Consider the following 17799-nt stretch of genomic DNA (forward strand, 5'->3'; position numbering starts at 1 on the left):
TTGGATACTCTAAGGGAATCTGTTTTCTTGCCTTTTCTGGCTTCTAGAGGCTGCCTGCGTTTTTTGGCTAGTGGCCCCCTTCCACCCTTAAAGCCAGCAGTGGCTGGTCAAGTCTTTCTCATGATGTTCTCTTTCTCATTCTGACCCTTCCATCTCCCTCTTCGCCATTACAGACCCTCTTGATAACATTAGATCCACCTGGGTAATCCAGGATAAACTCTTTTATTTTAAAATCAGCTGATCAGTCATCATACTTCCATCTACAACCTTAATTCCTCTTTGCCATGTAACATAGGGTACTTACAGGTTCCGGGGAATAGGTCATAGACACCTGGGGGCAAGAGACAAGATTGTGCCTACCACTCCTACTCTTAGAGTTTTTGATTTAGTAGGTCTGTGGAGGGGCCCAGCAATGTGCATTTCTAACAAGTTCTCAGATGATGCTGATGCTAATGATGCAGAAACTCCCTTCGAGAACCACTGATGATATGGTTTGGATTTGTCCCCACCCAAGCCTCGTGTCAAACTGTAATCCCCAATGTTGGAGACGGGGCCTGGTATTAGGTGACTGGGTCATGAGGGCAGATTTCTCCCTTGCTGTTCTTATCACAGTGAGTGAGTTCTCACGAGATCTAGTTGTTTAAAAGTGTGTAGCACGTCCCCTTCACTCTCTCTCTCTCCTTCTCCAGCTACGTGAAGATCTGCCTGCTTCCCCTTCCATCATGATTGAAAGTTTCCTGAAGCCTCCTCAGCTATGCTTCCTGTACAGACTGCAGGATAGTGAGCCAATTAAACCTCTTTTCTTTATAAATTACCCAGTTTCATGTATTTTCTTTCTTTCTTTTTCTTTTTTTTTTTTTCTAGATGAAGTCTTGCTCTGTTGCCCAGGATGGAGTACAGTGGCACAATCTCGGCTCACTGGAATCTCCACCTCCTGTGTTCAAGCAATTCCCCTGCCTTGGCCTCCTGAGTAGCTGGGATTACAGGCACCTGCCACCATACCCAGCTAAATTTTTTTTTTTTTTTTTGTATTTTTAGTAAAGACCAGGCTTCACCATGTTGGCCGGGCTGGTGTTGAACTTCTGACCTTGTGATCTGCCCGCCTCGGCCTCCCTAAGTGCTGAGATTACGGGCGTGAGCACCTGGCCTCAGGTATTTCTTTATAGCAGTGCAAGAATGGATTGACACAACTGGTTTAGAAAGTCTGTTCACTTAACGGTTTAATTCATTCAGTTCTATGTGCCCAACACTATAGGAGATGCTGGTGGGTGCCTGCCAATTAGAAAAAGTCCATAATCTAGCAAAGGGGGCAAACAATTGCAATTTGGTGTGACATATAATCTAAGAGTGCAAATGGAAAGTGGTAAGTGTGCAAAGTGCTAAGCGTTCCTAGAAGACAGAGCAACTAACAGGGGCGAGGGAGGCTTCACAGTGTAGGTGACATTGGGCATTAAAAAATAAGGAGGAAGCCAGGTGCGGTGGCTCAAGCCTGTAATCCCAGCTCTTTGGGAGGCCGAGGCGGGTGGATCACAAGGTCAAGAGATCGAGACCATCCTGGTCAACATGGTGAAACCCCGTCTCTACTAAAAATACAAAAAAATTAGCTGGGCATGGTGGTGCGTACCTGTAATCCCAGCTACTCAGGAGGCTGAGGCAGGAGAATTGCTTGAACACAGGAGGCGGAGGTTGCGCTGAGCCGAGATTGCGCCATTGCACTCCAGCCTGGGTAATGAGAGCGAAACTCCGTCTCAAAAAAAAAAAAAAAAAAAAAAAAAGCCGGGCGCGGTGGCTCAAGCCTGTAATCCCAGCACTTTGGGAGGCCGAGGCGGGTGGATCACGAGGTCGAGAGATCGAGACCATCCTGGTCAACATGGTGAAACCCCGTCTCTACTAAAAATGCAAATAATTAGCTGGGCATGGTGGTGCGTACCTGTAATCCCAGCTACTCAGGAGGCTGAGGCAGGAGAATTGCTTGAACACAGGAGGCGGAGGTTGCGCTGAGCCGAGATTGCGCCATTGCACTCCAGCCTGGGTAATGAGAGCGAAACTCCGTCTCAAAAAAAAAAAAAAAAAAAAAAAAAAAAAAAAAAAAAGCCGGGCGCGGTGGCTCAAGCCTGTAATCCCAGCACTTTGGGAGGCCGAGGCGGGTGGATCACGAGGTCGAGAGATCGAGACCATCCTGGTCAACATGGTGAAACCCCGTCTCTACTAAAAATGCAAATAATTAGCTGGGCATGGTGGCGCGTGCCTGTAATCCCAGCTACTCAGGAGGCTGAGGCAGGAGAATTGCCTGAACCCAGGAGGCGGAGGTTGCGGTGAGCCGAGATCGCGCCATTGCACTCCAGCCTGGGTAACAAGAGCGAAACTCCGTCTCAAAAAAAAAAAAAAAAAAAAAAAAAAAAGGAGGAAATTTCTAGAACGTTAAGGGGGGTAGAATATTGCAGGTATTGGGAATACCATATGAAAAAGAGCATGACATATTTAGGGAATGGGTTGTCATTCTATGTAGTTGGAGTGGATAGTTCATTGCAGTGGAAGAAAACTTGGGAGTTGAAAAAATACCATATGCCACGGTAAAGAACACAGCAGGCCTGTCTGAGTTGCCTGCCCAGCCCATACTGTCTTCTCTGAGAACATCCTTCTCTACAGCTTCTGCTAAAGATGTGGACCTCCACCCACCGCTGTCATGTTTTGTCCATATGACTTCACTCCTTCACGTCACAGACAATTGAGCATTTGGCCCATGGGCTAAGCCAATTAGATTTTCTTTCTCAATAATTTGTTCTGAGAGATCCGATCGTTATGTAGGCTTGAATGAAGAATGCGTATGGGCCCATGTGCATTGATGAACAAGTAGAGAGAGGCAGGGTAGGAGAGTCTTCAGGAGAATGGGGTAAAGTCAAAGAAAGAAGCAGAGATAAGATATTGAAGGCAGCGAGAGAGAAGTCAGCACACAAGGGACCCTGACAAGTCCCCTGCAGCCTGGCTGTACTTCTTGCTTCATGAGAATCCCCTGTTTCCTTATAATAAACCTTTTTTAAAAATGAGATGGAGTACTTTTTTTTTTTTAAAGGGTTTAGGTTTTATCTTGGCATAAATGAGTCAGTGGAAGCATATAAGGGAAAGGAGTAACACATTTGCGTTTCAGAAGATCTCTGGCTGCAGAAGAGGGTCAAGGCTCTGTGTTGGCCTGGGCAACAGAGGCTGAGAGTCTAAACTCAGACAGCAGCAAGGGTGGGAGAGGAAGGGGTGGCTCTGAGAGATACTTGGGAGGTAGAATTGATAGGAATTAGTGTCTTGGGTTGTATGAAGTCGAGGGCAGAAGGAGTTAAGGACAGTCCTCTGTTTTCAGCTTGATGAACTGAAATAATTAAAAGCTGTTAACAAAGAAAGTAAAGACAGAATCACATTTTGGAAGAAAGATATTGAACTCAGTTTAAGATACATGTTAGGCTGGGCGCAGTGGCTCAAGCCTGTAATCCAAGCACTTTGGGAGGCCGAGGCGGGTGGATCACAAGGTCAAGAGATCGAGACCATCCTGGTCAACATGGTGAAACCCCGTCTCTACTAAAAATACAAAAAAATTAGCTGGGCATGGTGGTGCGTGCCTGTAATCCCAGCTACTCAGGAGGCTGAGGCAGGAGAATTGCCTGAACACAGGAGGCGGAGGTTGTGGTGAGCCGAGATTGCACCATTGCACTCCAGCCTCGGTAACGAGAGCGAAACTCCATCTCAAAAAAAAAAAAAAAAAAGGAAATTTCTAGAAAGTTAAGGGGGGTAGAATATTGCAGGTATTGGGAATACCATATGAAAAAGAGCATGACATATTTAGGGAATGGGTTGTCATTCTATGTAGTTGGAGTGGATAGTTCATTGCAGTGGAAGAAAACTTGGGAGTTGAAAAAATACCATATGCCACGGTAAAGAACATAGCGGGCCTGTCTGAGTTGCCTGCCCAGCCCATACTGTCTTCTCTGAGAACATCCTTCTCTACAGCTTCTGCTAAAGATGTGGACCTCCACCCACCGCTGTCATGTTTTGTCCATATGACTTCACTCCTTCACGTCACAGACAATTGAGCATTTGGCCCATGGGCTAAGCCAATTAGGTTTTCTTTCTCAATAATTTGTTCTGAGAGATCCGATCATTACGTAGGCTTGAATGAAGAATGCGTATGGGCCCATGTGCATTGATGAACAAGTAGAGAGAGGCAGGGTAGGAGAGTCTTCAGGAGAATGGGGTAAAGTCAAAGAAAGAAGCAGAGATAAGATATTGAAGGCAGCGAGAGAGAAGCCAGCACACAAGGGACTCTGACAAGTCCCCTGCAGCCTGGCTGTACTTCTTGCTTCATGAGAATCCCCTGTTTCCTTATAATAAACCTTTTTTAAAAATGAGATGGAGTACTTTTCTTTTTAAAGGGTTTAGGTTTTATCTTGGCATAAATGAGTCAGTGGAAGCATATAAGGGAAAGGAATAACACATTTGCGTTTCAGAAGATCTCTGGCTGCAGAAGAGGGTCAAGGCTCTGTGTTGGCCTGGGCAACAGAGGCTGAGAGTCTAAACTCAGACAGCAGCAAGGGTGGGAGAGGAAGGGGTGGCTCTGAGAGATACTTGGGAGGTAGAATTGATAGGAATTAGTGTCTTGGGTTGTATGAAGTCGAGGGCAGAAGGAGTTAAGGACAGTCCTCTGTTTTCAGCTTGATGAACTGAAATAATTAAAAGCTGTTAACAAAGAAAGTGAAGACAGAATCACATTTTGGAAGAAAGATATTGAACTCAGTTTAAGATACATGTTAGGCTGGGCGCAGTGGCTCAAGCCTGTAATCCCAGCACTTTGGGAGGCCGAGGCGGGTGGATCATGAGGTCAAGAGATCGAGACCATCCTGGTCAACATGGTGAAACCCCGTCTTTACTAAAAATACAAAAAAAAATTAGCTGGGCATGGTGGCGCGTGCCTGTAATTCCAGCTACTCGGGAGGCTGAGGCAGGAGAATTGCTTGAACCCAGGAGGCGGAGGTCGCGGTGAGCCGAGATCGCGCCATTGCACTCCAGCCTGGGTAACAAGAGCGACACTCTGTCTCAAAAAAAAAAAAAAAAAAAAAAAAAAAAAGACACATGTTGTGTTTGAAGAGCCTATGGCAATATCCAGTAGGCACTGACACTTTATACCTGCAGGTTATAAGGGGGTTAGAATAAAGGTGAATATAAGTGGTATTCCCCTGACTAGATTAGATTCTGGAAAGAATTTAACAGGAGAAAGAAAAAAAGGGAATGGGACCACAGAAACACTGACATTGACAAGCCAGAGGACAGACACCAGCCAGCCGAGGAGCCTGAGGAAGAACGGCCAAAGTAGTAGGAGACAGGAGAGAGTGAACACAGACCCTGGGGGGGAGAGTTTTAACCAGGAGAAAACTGCCATACAGGTCAAATTGTGCAGTGACGCTGAGTAAGATGACAGCTGAAAGTTCATAGCATTTGATAGTCGACCCATTGTTGTCTTTAAAGGGAGTAGTTCCATCAAAAGGGAGAGGCCGGAAATAAGATGAGGTCATCTTGGGTGAGGAGTGACTGGTTGGTAAGAAGTAGGCAAGGCTGATGATAACGACCCTTTCTGGACGTTTGGATGTGAAGGAACGGAGACACGTAGGCTGAAGCTTAAGGATGAAGAGAGAGATTGCAGGATTGTTACAAAACTGACCCTAATTCTTCATGTGTCCCTGAACCCACATCCTTAGTGATGAGACTTTGCAGCTCCTCCCATCAAAAAGTGGAGTCTATTTCCTTGCCCCCAGATTGGAGTTGCTTTTGACAATAAAATGAGGAAGAATTGGTTTTGTGCCAATTCAAGAAGTCTTATGTACTTCTCTCTCTGTCTCTCTCTCTCTCTCTCTCTCTCTCTCTGTCTCTCTCTGTCTCTCTCTCTCCCTCTCTCTCTGTCTCTCTCTGTCTCTCTCTCTCCTCTTCTTGAAATCCTGCCCAGCAACCATGAGAACAAGCCTGAGTTAAATTTCTGGATGATAAGTGATCAGTGTCCCAGTCACCCACTTCACCGTAACTAATAAGCTGCTGAATTGCCAGGCATGCGAGTGAGCTCACCTTTGACCAGCCTACCCTAGCTGACCCTCCAGCTGACTGCACCCTCATGAGGATGCGTTGTTACTATTTCAGGCCCAGCTGAAGTCGCTTGAGTCTGGCCCAGATAACTTATCAACTTGTGAATAAAGTTATATTTGAACTCAGTGTTTTCGGGTGCTTTGCTTTTACATAATAGGTAACTGACTGAAGAGGTTGTTGGAGGTTTTTGTAATTTTGCATTAGCATGAAGGAGTTTTGAACATATTTACATGGATGAGGAAAAGACAGATTGAAGATTCAAGAAAGAGGGTGTCAGTGATGGGAGAAAGGGAGGTGACCAAAAGCTCAGGTAGAAGATTAGCCTGGGAAAAGACAGAGTGCCTCTTTTGCTTTCGAGATAAGAGAACAAAGTAGGGATGGGAGGAGAACATTCTGGACTGAAATTCAGTGCATCACTCAGGCTTCGGCTCTCAACTGTGAACTATGTGCTAGTTTCTCTATCTTGGGACATGCTCACATGTAACATCCAACCAAAAATTAATGCTCCAAACTCATGCATTTCCACATCTGTCAAAACTAAAAGGGGCATCTAAGACAGATTTCCTTTTGTTTTCACTGGCGTGTCAAATGCCACAGTGACAGCAAAGGAATAATCTTCAGTTTGTGTATAATGAGGTCTGAAATTTCCGTCTCCACACATTGATCATGAATCTTATTTCACTAGATAAACTGACAGCAGAGTCTCAGGTACTTAAACAAAATTTTGAAAAAAATCAACATGACCACCCATATCTATGGGTATTTTTTTCCTACTGTCACTTTCATGGTTCAGTTATTTTGTCTACATGCACTCATTTCCAGTTTTTTCTGGATTCCTCAATAGTCAGATCTTTCCTCAATCCTACGTATATGGCCCTACATCCTTAAAAATATGATTTAATAGAAAGCCAATGGGTTTGGCAGGCAGAAAAACTGAGTTCTAGTCTTAACTCGGCTGTTAACTAGCAAAATTATCTAGGCTAAGTCACTTAACATCAGTTTTCTTATCTGAAAAATCTATTCCTCCAGTAGTATTTATTGAGTAAACATCATGTGCCAGACACTATTCAAAGTGCTTAGGATATATCAGTGAAAAAAAACAAAGGCCCTTGTCCTCAGGGAGCTTACATTCTAGAGGAATTGGACCATGAAAAACAAATGCAAAAGACAGGATACTTATATAATTGCAGGTGCAAAGTGTTATGAAAAAATTAAAATAAAATGGGAGTGGGGTCAGGTTGCAGGTCAGGAGAGACCTCTGAGGAGGTGACTAGAAGGAGGTGAAAGGGTTACTATGAGGGTGTCTGGAGGAAGAATGTTCCAGAAAAAATTCCTAACTATGTTTCCTCAGTCTTTGCTTCCCTTTAGATTCCATTTATGTTTGCTGACCTCGTGAAGACTTGCAATATGTACGACCATTAGGCCGGTCTTGTATACTATTCACTACATTTCTTTGAATAGTCAACAAATGACTCACTATTCCCTTGTGAGCTAGCCCCATGGATCCTTGTATTTACTTTCAGGGACCTCTGTGTGGTATTTTCCACTGGAAAGGTTAGGTTTATGTTATGTCAAACATCACATGAGGATTTCCTATGCACCTTTTTACCTTGCACAGGGCAGCTAAAGCAGGCAAACGTATTTTTACAAAGACACAGCTCCTGAGAAAGTCACTACCATTTCTGCAAACCTCTAATGTGCCAGATGCTTTACGTTCTTTATCTCCCCCGATCCTCACGACACTCCCTCTAATGCTAATGAGGTCAGCATTTTTCTGACTTTACAAATGAGAACATGGAAGTTCAGAGAGTTTCAGAAACTCACCTGTAGTCACACAGCCATTAAGTTTCAAAGCCAGGATTTGATTCCCAAGTGTATGTTCTTTCTGCTATTCCACGCTGCTTCTTTTGTTTTTGAATATTCTTTGATCTACCTGGGAAACCAAATGTATATATATATATATGTGAGACAATCAGAGAGTAATTTTAAGGCAAATAGCACGGTGCTTAGGAGCTTGGGCTCTGCAGTCAGGCGGCTGGGGTCAAATTCCAACTCTGCTACATCATCACTATGTAATCATAGGTAAGTTCCTTAACTTTTCTTAGCCTCTATTTCTTTATTTATAAATATGGATCATATGAGGGTCCATCTAATAAAGTTGTTGGGAGGATTCAATGAAATAATACATACGAAATGCTTAGCATGGTACCTCTTACATAATTGCAAATATATGTCAACAGTTATTCTCATATATTGTTACTGTATTTTTTAAAGATATATACATACATATATACATATAAAGATATCTCTGGAAGGCTCGGAAAGAGACAAAAGGGACTGGTGACAGAGGGCTTCTGCTGGGAGATAGAGCCGGGACAAGAGCATGAGTCACTTTTCACTTTATTTGTAGACCCCGTGTACACTTAAATGTTGGGCCATATGGTATTACTTACTTAAATTAACAATCATAAAATTTTTAAGGAGTGCTGTTGTTATTAGCATTGGAAAGAATTTGGAATAAAGAAACTATTAGTTGGGTAGATGGATTTGGAGATTTCTTGAGGGTGATGAATTGGACAGAGGCTTGAAGCAGGTACTAAATTTCCATGACAGAATAAAGAGCTGGGAGGTATTTTAAGCGAAAGGTTCTAGCAAAGTAGAGCATAAAGGTGGAAATGAGTAGCCGGTGAATGCAGTCCATCCAATTGTTTGGTGTTGTGGAGACAATGAATCCAGCCAATAGATGAGAATGAAGGTGCTTTCCAAATGCCTATAGTAGAAATTAGAGGATGTAAGTGAGAAATTGACAGAAACACTCCACCTCAAATACAAACATTGAGAAAGAACAGTTCTGGAAAAGATTGCCAGTTGAGGCCAATTCTACGAGCCCTGCTGCCAGAATTATTCTGGTTCATCAATCCAAATTGAGCTGGAGGAACCTTTGACATCCCCCTCTCTCTGCCTGCAGGTCGGCTGCCTCCAATCCTGAGGTCGTCACTCATCAAGAGGGGATAATCCCAGGGACAGCAGGATCTGCTTCGTTACTTGGATTTAGGAGCCAGAAACCCATCAGGCAACTAAACAGTAACAATGACCCACCATTAAACACACTGAGAGAAGAACATGGTGAGGAGTTTGTACAAGAAGAAGCCAGGAGCACTTGCTGACAATGCCTATGGAGACGCAGGCTTCTGTGAGCTCTGCCTGTTGAACTGCAGTAAAAATATATCTCCTTCCCCAGAGATGTTTAGATGTGGACACAATATCAGTTTCAGATGATGGTCAATGCATGGACTTAACAGAGTGAAAAGACTTTGGACTGTGGAGTCAGATAACCCTGGTCTGAATTGTTATTCTTCTACTTCTTTGAAGTATGCTTTCGCTACGTTTAAAACTGTCTGAGCCCCAATTATTTATCTGCAAAATGGAGCTAATACCTACAAAGGGGCTTTTAAGAGAATCAAATGCAACAGTGTTTGAAAAGCAAGGTACTCCTCTTTATGGATAAAAAGCTCGTAAAGGAACCAATACAACGGCCGGGCACAGTGGCTGATACCTGTAACCCAGCACTTTGGGAGGCTGAGGTGGGTAGGTTGCCTGAGCTCAGGAGTTCGAGACCAGCCTGGGCAACATGGTGAAACCCCGTCTCTACTAAAATACAAAAGATTAGCCAGGCATGGTGGCATGTGCCTGTAATCACAGCTACTCGGGAGGCTGAGGTAGGAGAATGACTGGAACCCAGGAGGCAGAGGCTGCAGTGAGCCAAGATCATGCCACTGCACTCCAGCCTGAGCGACAAGAGAGAGACTCTGTCTCAAAAATAAATAAATAAATGGGAACCAATACAACACAGGCTGCTCTGAAAATTTTCCCTGCTCTAGGTACTCAGTGTCCGAGCACAGGCTTCTTTCTTTTGCTCAGATACCTGGGATAAGAGATTAGAGAGAGAAAGGAGAGATAGAGAGAGAGAGAGAGAGAGAGAGAGAGAAGAAAGAGAGAGAGAAATGTGGGAAGACAGGAAGCCAGATTTTGGCTCTTAAAGGAAAAAATTCACTCTAATTTTCAGACAATGTTGCTCTCCTTTCTCAGACACTGGGGCCACAGGCATTATGCCAAAGAAGTCAGCAGCCTGGCAGATATTTTGAACTGATTCTGAGACTGAATGACAGGCCATTTGCACCATATGCCACTGACACGTTAATCTAGGCAAGGATGCTAGGCACCTCGGGAAATCCATGCTGAAATGGCATTTAGGCAGGACACACCAACTCCAGTGGCAGAAGTTCATCGAAACAAACAGGCCGGGCAGCTAAGAGGGTGGAAGTGGAAAGCGGGAGTGAAGTGGACGTGTGGCTCAAAAGACCCTTCATTGTGCTCCTAGGAGAGAGCTTCAAATTCAGCAAGACATCAAAACTGGGTATTCATGGTCTGGACAAATGCGTATCTGCTACTTTTGCATCAGTTATTCTACGTGGCCTCCAACCCTGTGACCCTTCTATCCACTGGTAAACACCGGGCGATGCTGCAGTTCACCAGAATGGCCTCCTTTATCCCTGCAGTTTCGTTGTAAAAAGCCCAAGCAAGTGGCTGCCGAGTGATTCTAGTGGTTGCTCCAGTGTCAGACTTTCCAGGGTCCAATTTGTGGGAGCACTCTGGGCCTTTGGTCTCCCTCTACCCTTTGCCAGGCCCTGTTTCTTGGTTACTCTGAGCAGTAATGAGCTTCTCCACCCCAGCGTGAGGACAGGCTCACAGCCAGCACATGAAAAGGGCTGTGCTCGTGTGTGGCAAACTACTCTGTTTCATGGGCAGCTCACACATCTGTTTTTTTTTTTTTCCTTCTTCTGTGATGCAACTACACTAATGATTTTTTAAAGTAGGAATAAGGCAGTACTATGGCTTTCTGGGGGAAAAAAAGTCACACAGCAGGAAAACTGCAGCAGACATCATCAAAGAAGCACGGAATCAAATGCCCACCCATTCTTGTCATTGGACCAAATGATTTTCCAGGAGCAAAAGGATCGTGCTAACAGGCATCTTACTAAATAAATAGAATCATTACCTTAGTTTCCTCCAGACAAATGGGGCTTAAAAAAATCAGCTCTTCCTGTTAATGTTAGTTATTTTTCATAGTCAGAAGAACATGAAAGATCATAAAAATAAGATTCAGCCACCAAAGAACGTGGGTGAGTAGTTCAGAGTTGTTGTTAAATGCTGGCTCTGGAATCAGCTCTTGTTCAGATCCAGAGCTCTGTCCCTTACCCTCTAATGACTGTTGACAGTTTACTCACCCTCTATCCCCAGTCTCTGTTTCTTCATACAGAAGCTTGCATAAATAACCTACACAGAATAACCCCACCTATAACTTGTAAAGAATGACCTCGCCTGCCAGGGTTGTTAAGAGAATTAGAAGATGTGTGTGTAGCAAGGAACACATTTGTTGGCACATGGTCTGGGTACCTATGTTAAAATGATAGGCCTGATCTTGGAAACTACATGTCACTTATGTGTTTTAATGTAGAGAGATTGTTTCTATGAATCCTTAACAGAGACTGAATCGATGTTCAAATGAGAAAATCATAGGCATTTTCTGAGCATTCACTACTACACCCACTGGGCTGTGCTATGCATTAGGAAAAAAATTTTTTTTTTTGAGACGGAGTTTCGCTCTTGTTACCCAGGCTGGAGTGCAATGGCGCGATCTCGGCTCACCACAACCTCCGCCTCCTGGGTTCAGGCAATTCTCCTGCCTCAGCCTCCTGAGTAGCTGGGATTACAGGCATGCACCACCATGCCCAGCTGATATTTTTTTTCTATTTTTAGTAGAGACGGGGTTTCACCATGTTGACCAGGTTGGTCTCGATCTCTTGACCTCGTGATCCACCCGCCTTGGCCTCCCAAAGTGCTGGGATTACAGGCTTAAGCTACTGCGCCCGGCCGGAAAAATTGATAAGAAGTAGAACAGTTAGATTTTGTTCAGGAGTAGCTTAGTCAACTCTGAAGAATGGTAATACCACTCTTAATCCAAAACCCCATGCCTTTACCCTATGCACACAGAAACCCCATCTTAAATGAGATCTAAACATGGGTCAGCAGTAGTGTCCTAACTGAGCTCCCAGCACCACTCCTTGACTTCATATAGCCAATCCACAGAGCAGCAGATGGCTTTATGTAATGTAAAATAAATGATATCATCTCAGAATCCACTGATGGCTCCCTACTCACACAGAATGGGATCCAAAGTCCTCACTCTACCTGCAAAGCCCGTCACGGTTTGAGCCCTGTGACCTTCCTGATCACTTCTCTTCCTCCTTCTTTCCTTTGCTCACCCCCTTCCAGCCACACTACCCTCCTCAAACACAGCCAAGCATGCTCTCACTTCAAAACATCTGGACTGCTACTTTCTCTCTGGAATGTTCTTGTCCTGTGTGTGTACTCATATGGCTTGGTCCTTTACTTCATTTAGGTTTCTGCTCAAATGTCACTTAATCAGAGAAAGCTTCCTTGGCCATTCTTTTTTTTTTGAGATGGAATCTTGCCTGTCACCAGGCTGGAATATAGAGGCCAGTGGCGTGATCTCGGCTCACTGCAACCTCCGCGTCCTGGGTTCAAGCCATTCTCCTGCCTCAGCTTCCCAAGTAGCTGGGACTACAGGCACACACCGCCATGCCCAGCTAATTTTTGTATTTTTAGTAGAGACAGGGTTTCACCATGTTGGCCAGGATGGTCTCAGTCTCTTGACCTTGTGATCTGCCTGCCTCGGCCTCCAAAACTGCTGGGATTACAGGCGTGAGCCATGGCACGCAGTCACCATTCTTTTTAAATAGTCACCCAATCCTGCTATTCTCCATCTCCCTACTCTGCTTTATTTTTCTTCACAGAGACTTCAAGACTTCATAAAGGAAGGTTAATGTAATGAGGTCCATTCCTCACTGCTATAATTGATCCCAATGCCATAATTAATATTTGTCACCCTCCTCTTCCATCCCTATTCTAGTTTTGCTTCACCCTTTACCAACACCTCAGCTGGTCTAGGGTGTCTCCCAGCAACCTAGGGGTCATCTAAGAGTGACTCAGACCTTTACCCCAAGGGGACTGGGTCGCATTAGCCTCTGTGGGCTGAGGTTGCTGCATTTGCTGATTTACAGTGACCAATTGGGCATTGGAGTTATCACCAAGAGACGCCCCATTGAATCCCTAGGTCCTAGACACACTCCCTTCTGCCCTACCCCTCCATTGTGCAATAGCAACCCTGGTTCCTCATAGGAATCAGGGTTGTCTTAATAAAAATTTCACAAGTGGATCATTGAGAATGATGGTGAGAAGAATAGATCTTATTTCCACCAGTTGATTCCTGGACCCACATATTATAGCTAGTAGAGAATCAACTCTGTTTGTTTTGTGCATATACTGCATGTTGGAGGATACAGTTCAACCCCATAGGGCATTATGCCCAGGCTAGCACCTTAACTAGGCTGTTCCATTATTCTACCAGACTGGCTTCCTCTGGGTGAAGAAGTACATTGTAAGACCAATCAATCTCTTGGTCATATGCCCATTGTCACAACCCTCTTACCATTAAATGGATCCCTTAGACTGAGCCATAATTGTGTGGAACCCCATTTCAGTAAAGAATACATTCCATAAGTCCTCACATAGCAGTGTCAGCAACAGCACTGATGTCAGGGAAGGTAAAACCATACTCAACTAGGTGTCAATTCCAATAATGGAATTAGGTCTGATGTCATCAACTTGCCACCAAGTGCCTGGCTAGTATCTTTGAGGATGGTGCCTTAGCTATGCCAGCCTGCCCTGCAGCCAGGAAGGATATTCAACAGTGGCAGGAGCTATATCAGCCCTGGTGAGAAGGACTTGAGCTGTTGTTTCCATGCCTAGTCTCTACTCCTGTCACCATGGCCATGCCATTAATGAGCCAACTGCAAAAGTACTGGAATGGCCATGGAGAGAGACTGACATCCAGAAGACCAGTCATCCTGTCTACTTGGTTGTTAATGCTCTATTGATTCACTGCAGTGGATGCTCATGGCATTAACATGAGATTTAAAAAATCCTCACCCTTTATGCCTATCCTCATAGGTCCAGTCATATGCCTTGGTCCTATACTTCCTTACAGAGAAAGCCAATAAAAACAAGCATTAGAAAGCTGGTCGTTATTGTAGGCCTCTGAATGTGACGCAGAGTTTTCTGCCCAAGAGCCAGAGAGGGTAGCTCTACTCACCTAGTTCCTATCCTTATTAGGCAAGGGTTGCCCCAAGGAATGTTAATTCTCTCAAATGTCTAGGTTTTCATATGTGTGAGTGCTCAGGAGATTACAGCAGACATCTCTTCAGGTTAGAAAAACTCTGGCTAGAGAGTGGAACAGATTCACTGTATAGCTGAGACAAGATCCTTACCTGGTTATACTTGGGCATAGCTGCTTGCTGCAGCAAAAGTTGGAATAAAAGGTGGGTTGAGAGGATATGAGATGAAGCCAGTGAGGTGTCTGATATACCTTCAAAACCTGGGAAGGCAGGTATGACTGTAAGAAAGTGTTACATTATGTATTTCAGATAATTAGATAATAGGATATTTAAAAATATATGCTACTTGTATGGTGCTGTCAAAAAGGCAAAAGTTCTTAGCAAAAGAAGACATCACTTGGGCTAGAGTTGGCAGGAAAGGCGCTGGTACCTTGAGCCATGGCTGGTGGAGAAGTCCCTCCACGTTAAGGAAGCTGAATTGATAATGCCCTGAAGAAGAGCTGCAGTCAAGGACAGGACAGATAGACTGCCGTCTTTGTTGTGATACAGTGTAGTGCATGGCTAAGTGAACATGCTTCGGAGTAAAACAGGTCTGTTTTGTATCCTGGCTCTACTGCTTGGCCAAGTTCCTTAACCTCCTTACTCTTTAATTTCCTCATCTGTCTAATGGGAAATCTACTTCATCGATTTATAATGAGGATTCAATTAATTACATAAAACACTTAAAATAGTTCTTGGTACATCATAAGCTCTAGTAAAGATGAGCTATTACTATTATCAGGGAAAGTACAAACAATGGTTTTTTAAAAGTGAAAGGAAACCTAACTAGAACAAAATTATAAGAACAGGATTTACTCGGCAGTAAAGGGAAAACAGATAAATCATATTTTCATACAGAACAAAGTAAGCGACTTTTTAAAAAGTCACACAAAAAGTATTCAGTTATGTCCTGCAAAAAGTGCTCCGGGATGTCCGAGGCATCTCAGAGACACTCAGCGGAAGTTTCTTTTAGCCTCATTGCAAACAAAACTAATCAAACAATAATGGCCATGTTGACATTATCAGAAAAAGCAGTGGCAAAAAACCTGTTGGTAGCTCGTATCCTTTTGGAATCTATAGCACATATGGGTAGCTTGGGCCTTTCCTCATTTCTCCAGTGTATGGCCGGATTAGCCAGGCAAATGCAATCTGCCTCCACATCTGAAGGAGAATATATCCAGGCAGAAAGGGCTGCAGCTGTCACTGGCGACCCCCAGGCATCTGGGGTTAGAATGGTTTGCTGCAGCCAAGTTTTAGGGAAAAATACTTCTCTTCCTACCTGAGCTGCCTACTAGTCTTACTTTGCTCATAATTTTTATGAACAGAACAATTGTGTTGATTATTCCACGCACTGAACAGGGTTGAGAAAATATCAAAGCATGTGGGCGTTGGTTTGACAAGTTACCCAAAATATCATGAAGAGTTTCCTTTTTGGTCTTCTGTCTTCAAGGTGCACCCTCTCCAATGCTAAAGTTCTTTGTGAATCTGCCTTGGCAATTAGCATGAAGACATAAATGACCTTTGGCAATCATTAGCTCCTTATTCATCATCTGCCTTCCCTTTATTCTCCAACAGATCCTGACCCACTTCATTTTTGTGTTGTAAAAAACTTCCCATTATTTTCTAAGTTCAAAGGATCTCCTTTAAATTTTTTCCTTTATTATAAAAGTAATACTTGCTTATTAGAAAAAAATCAGAGAATTTAGAAGAGTACAAAGAGAAAAATAAAAGATTCCCTCCCCACTCAACCACGAAACAACCCCATCCCACTCCCTACAGGTTCACCATTGACAACAGTGAGTTGTGTAGGCTTCCAGACACCCCCCTCTTTTTCAAAGGAGATTGTACTCACTCCACACAACTCACAAACATTGCTCTTTTGCAACTTACTCTTTTGTTGAACAATATTGAGAATATCTCTTCATGTGTTCACATAGATTTACCTAATTATTTATAATGAGTAAATAGTATCGTTTTGCAGTTTACCAGGAATTGTCTAACAAATCCCTGATTAATGGGATACTTAAGCTATTTCCGATTTTTCTGTTACAAACCATTCTGATATGAACACATATATATATAATTGCGCGCATGTCTAGAATAAATTATAACAAGACTATTTTGCTAAATTTGATGGTGTGTACATGTAACACTTTTACATATATTGCTAAAATTTGCGCCAATTTACACTCCTATTAGCAGCGTATTAGAGTCTGTGAGTCCACTCCCTCCAAGGTTCCTGAGTCTTCTGCAAAGTAACCTAAGCTTTGAAATCAGGCAGACAGGCTTCTGAATCCTGGCTCTGCCATTTATTAGCCCTGTGATCACTTTTAAATTAGTAGGCCCCTTGTGGCCTCAGTTTTCTCTCCTATGAAATGGAAAAAAAAAAAAAAAAAACCCTTCTATAACTGCTGTAATAGTTAAATGAAATAATGTAATTGAAGGACCTAGTACATTGCCTGCCAGACGGTAGCCACTCAGCACATGCCATTTCCCTTTACTTCAATTTCCTACCATGATATTCTTGTTTACACCTGCTTCTTGCTAGAGTGTCTTCTCTTCCTGGTATGCCCTTTTCTTGCAGTGAGGTAACAAGAGACATATATGCTGGAGTTTAAGAATCACTTTCTTTTTTTCTTTTGAGACAGCCTCCACTGCCCAGGCTAGAGTGTGGTGGTGCAGTCACAGTTCACTGCAGCCTCTACCTCCTGGGCTCAAGTGATCCTCCTGCCTCAGCCTCCAGAGTAGCTGGCTAGACCACAGGTGCATGCCACCACATCCGGCTAATTTATTTTATTTTATGATTTTTTTGTAAAGAAGGAGTTTCACTTTGTTGCCCAGGCTGATCATGAACTCCTGGGCTCAAGCCATCCTCCCACCTTGGCCTCCTGAAATGCTGGGATTACAGGGGTGAGCCACTGAGCTGGCCAAGAATCATTTTCTGTTTTTGTTTCATCCATGTTTGCATGTCATTAGAGAAGTGATGACACTTCTCTGGGGCATCATTTCTGAGAATTTGATCATTCTTTGCTAATTGATTAGTAAAGAACTGATAAGTTAACTACCAGATTCCTTTTGTATCATTTTGTACAAATTCATTAACCCTAAAAGATTGTAGAGACTTACATAAAAATATGACTTTTGTGGGTTGTAGGGTGACTAACATTTCTCCTTCAGACAAAGATTCCTGAAGTTTTCCTCACAGAAGATTGTATATAACCCCCACCAGTCCTACAACCTACTCTCTGTTCACAGACAAAAATATCAAGAAGTAACTGGCAGCTTCTATTTATTCGCAACCTATGTAAGCTCAAACAGTACAATTCCATCATTAGGTGATGCTCATAGCTACTTTATAGTATGTGCATTCCCTGAGTAAGTCCAC

The 17799-nt window shown here is 43.5% G+C and overlaps 1 long non-coding RNA gene across 1 annotated transcript; it reads left to right on the top strand.

Annotated features, from left to right (window-relative positions):
* The first annotated feature begins 687 nt into the window (after positions 1-687).
* LOC141580433 (uncharacterized) lies at positions 688-9526 on the top strand. The gene is made up of 2 exons (XR_012512630.1): positions 688-780; positions 9086-9526. It is a non-coding gene; the product is annotated as an uncharacterized LOC141580433 (long non-coding RNA).
* The last annotated feature ends 8273 nt before the right edge of the window (positions 9527-17799 follow it).

The sequence above is a fragment of the Saimiri boliviensis genome, chromosome 11, assembly GCF_048565385.1.
Source record: "Saimiri boliviensis isolate mSaiBol1 chromosome 11, mSaiBol1.pri, whole genome shotgun sequence".
Lineage (NCBI taxonomy): Eukaryota > Metazoa > Chordata > Mammalia > Primates > Cebidae > Saimiri > Saimiri boliviensis.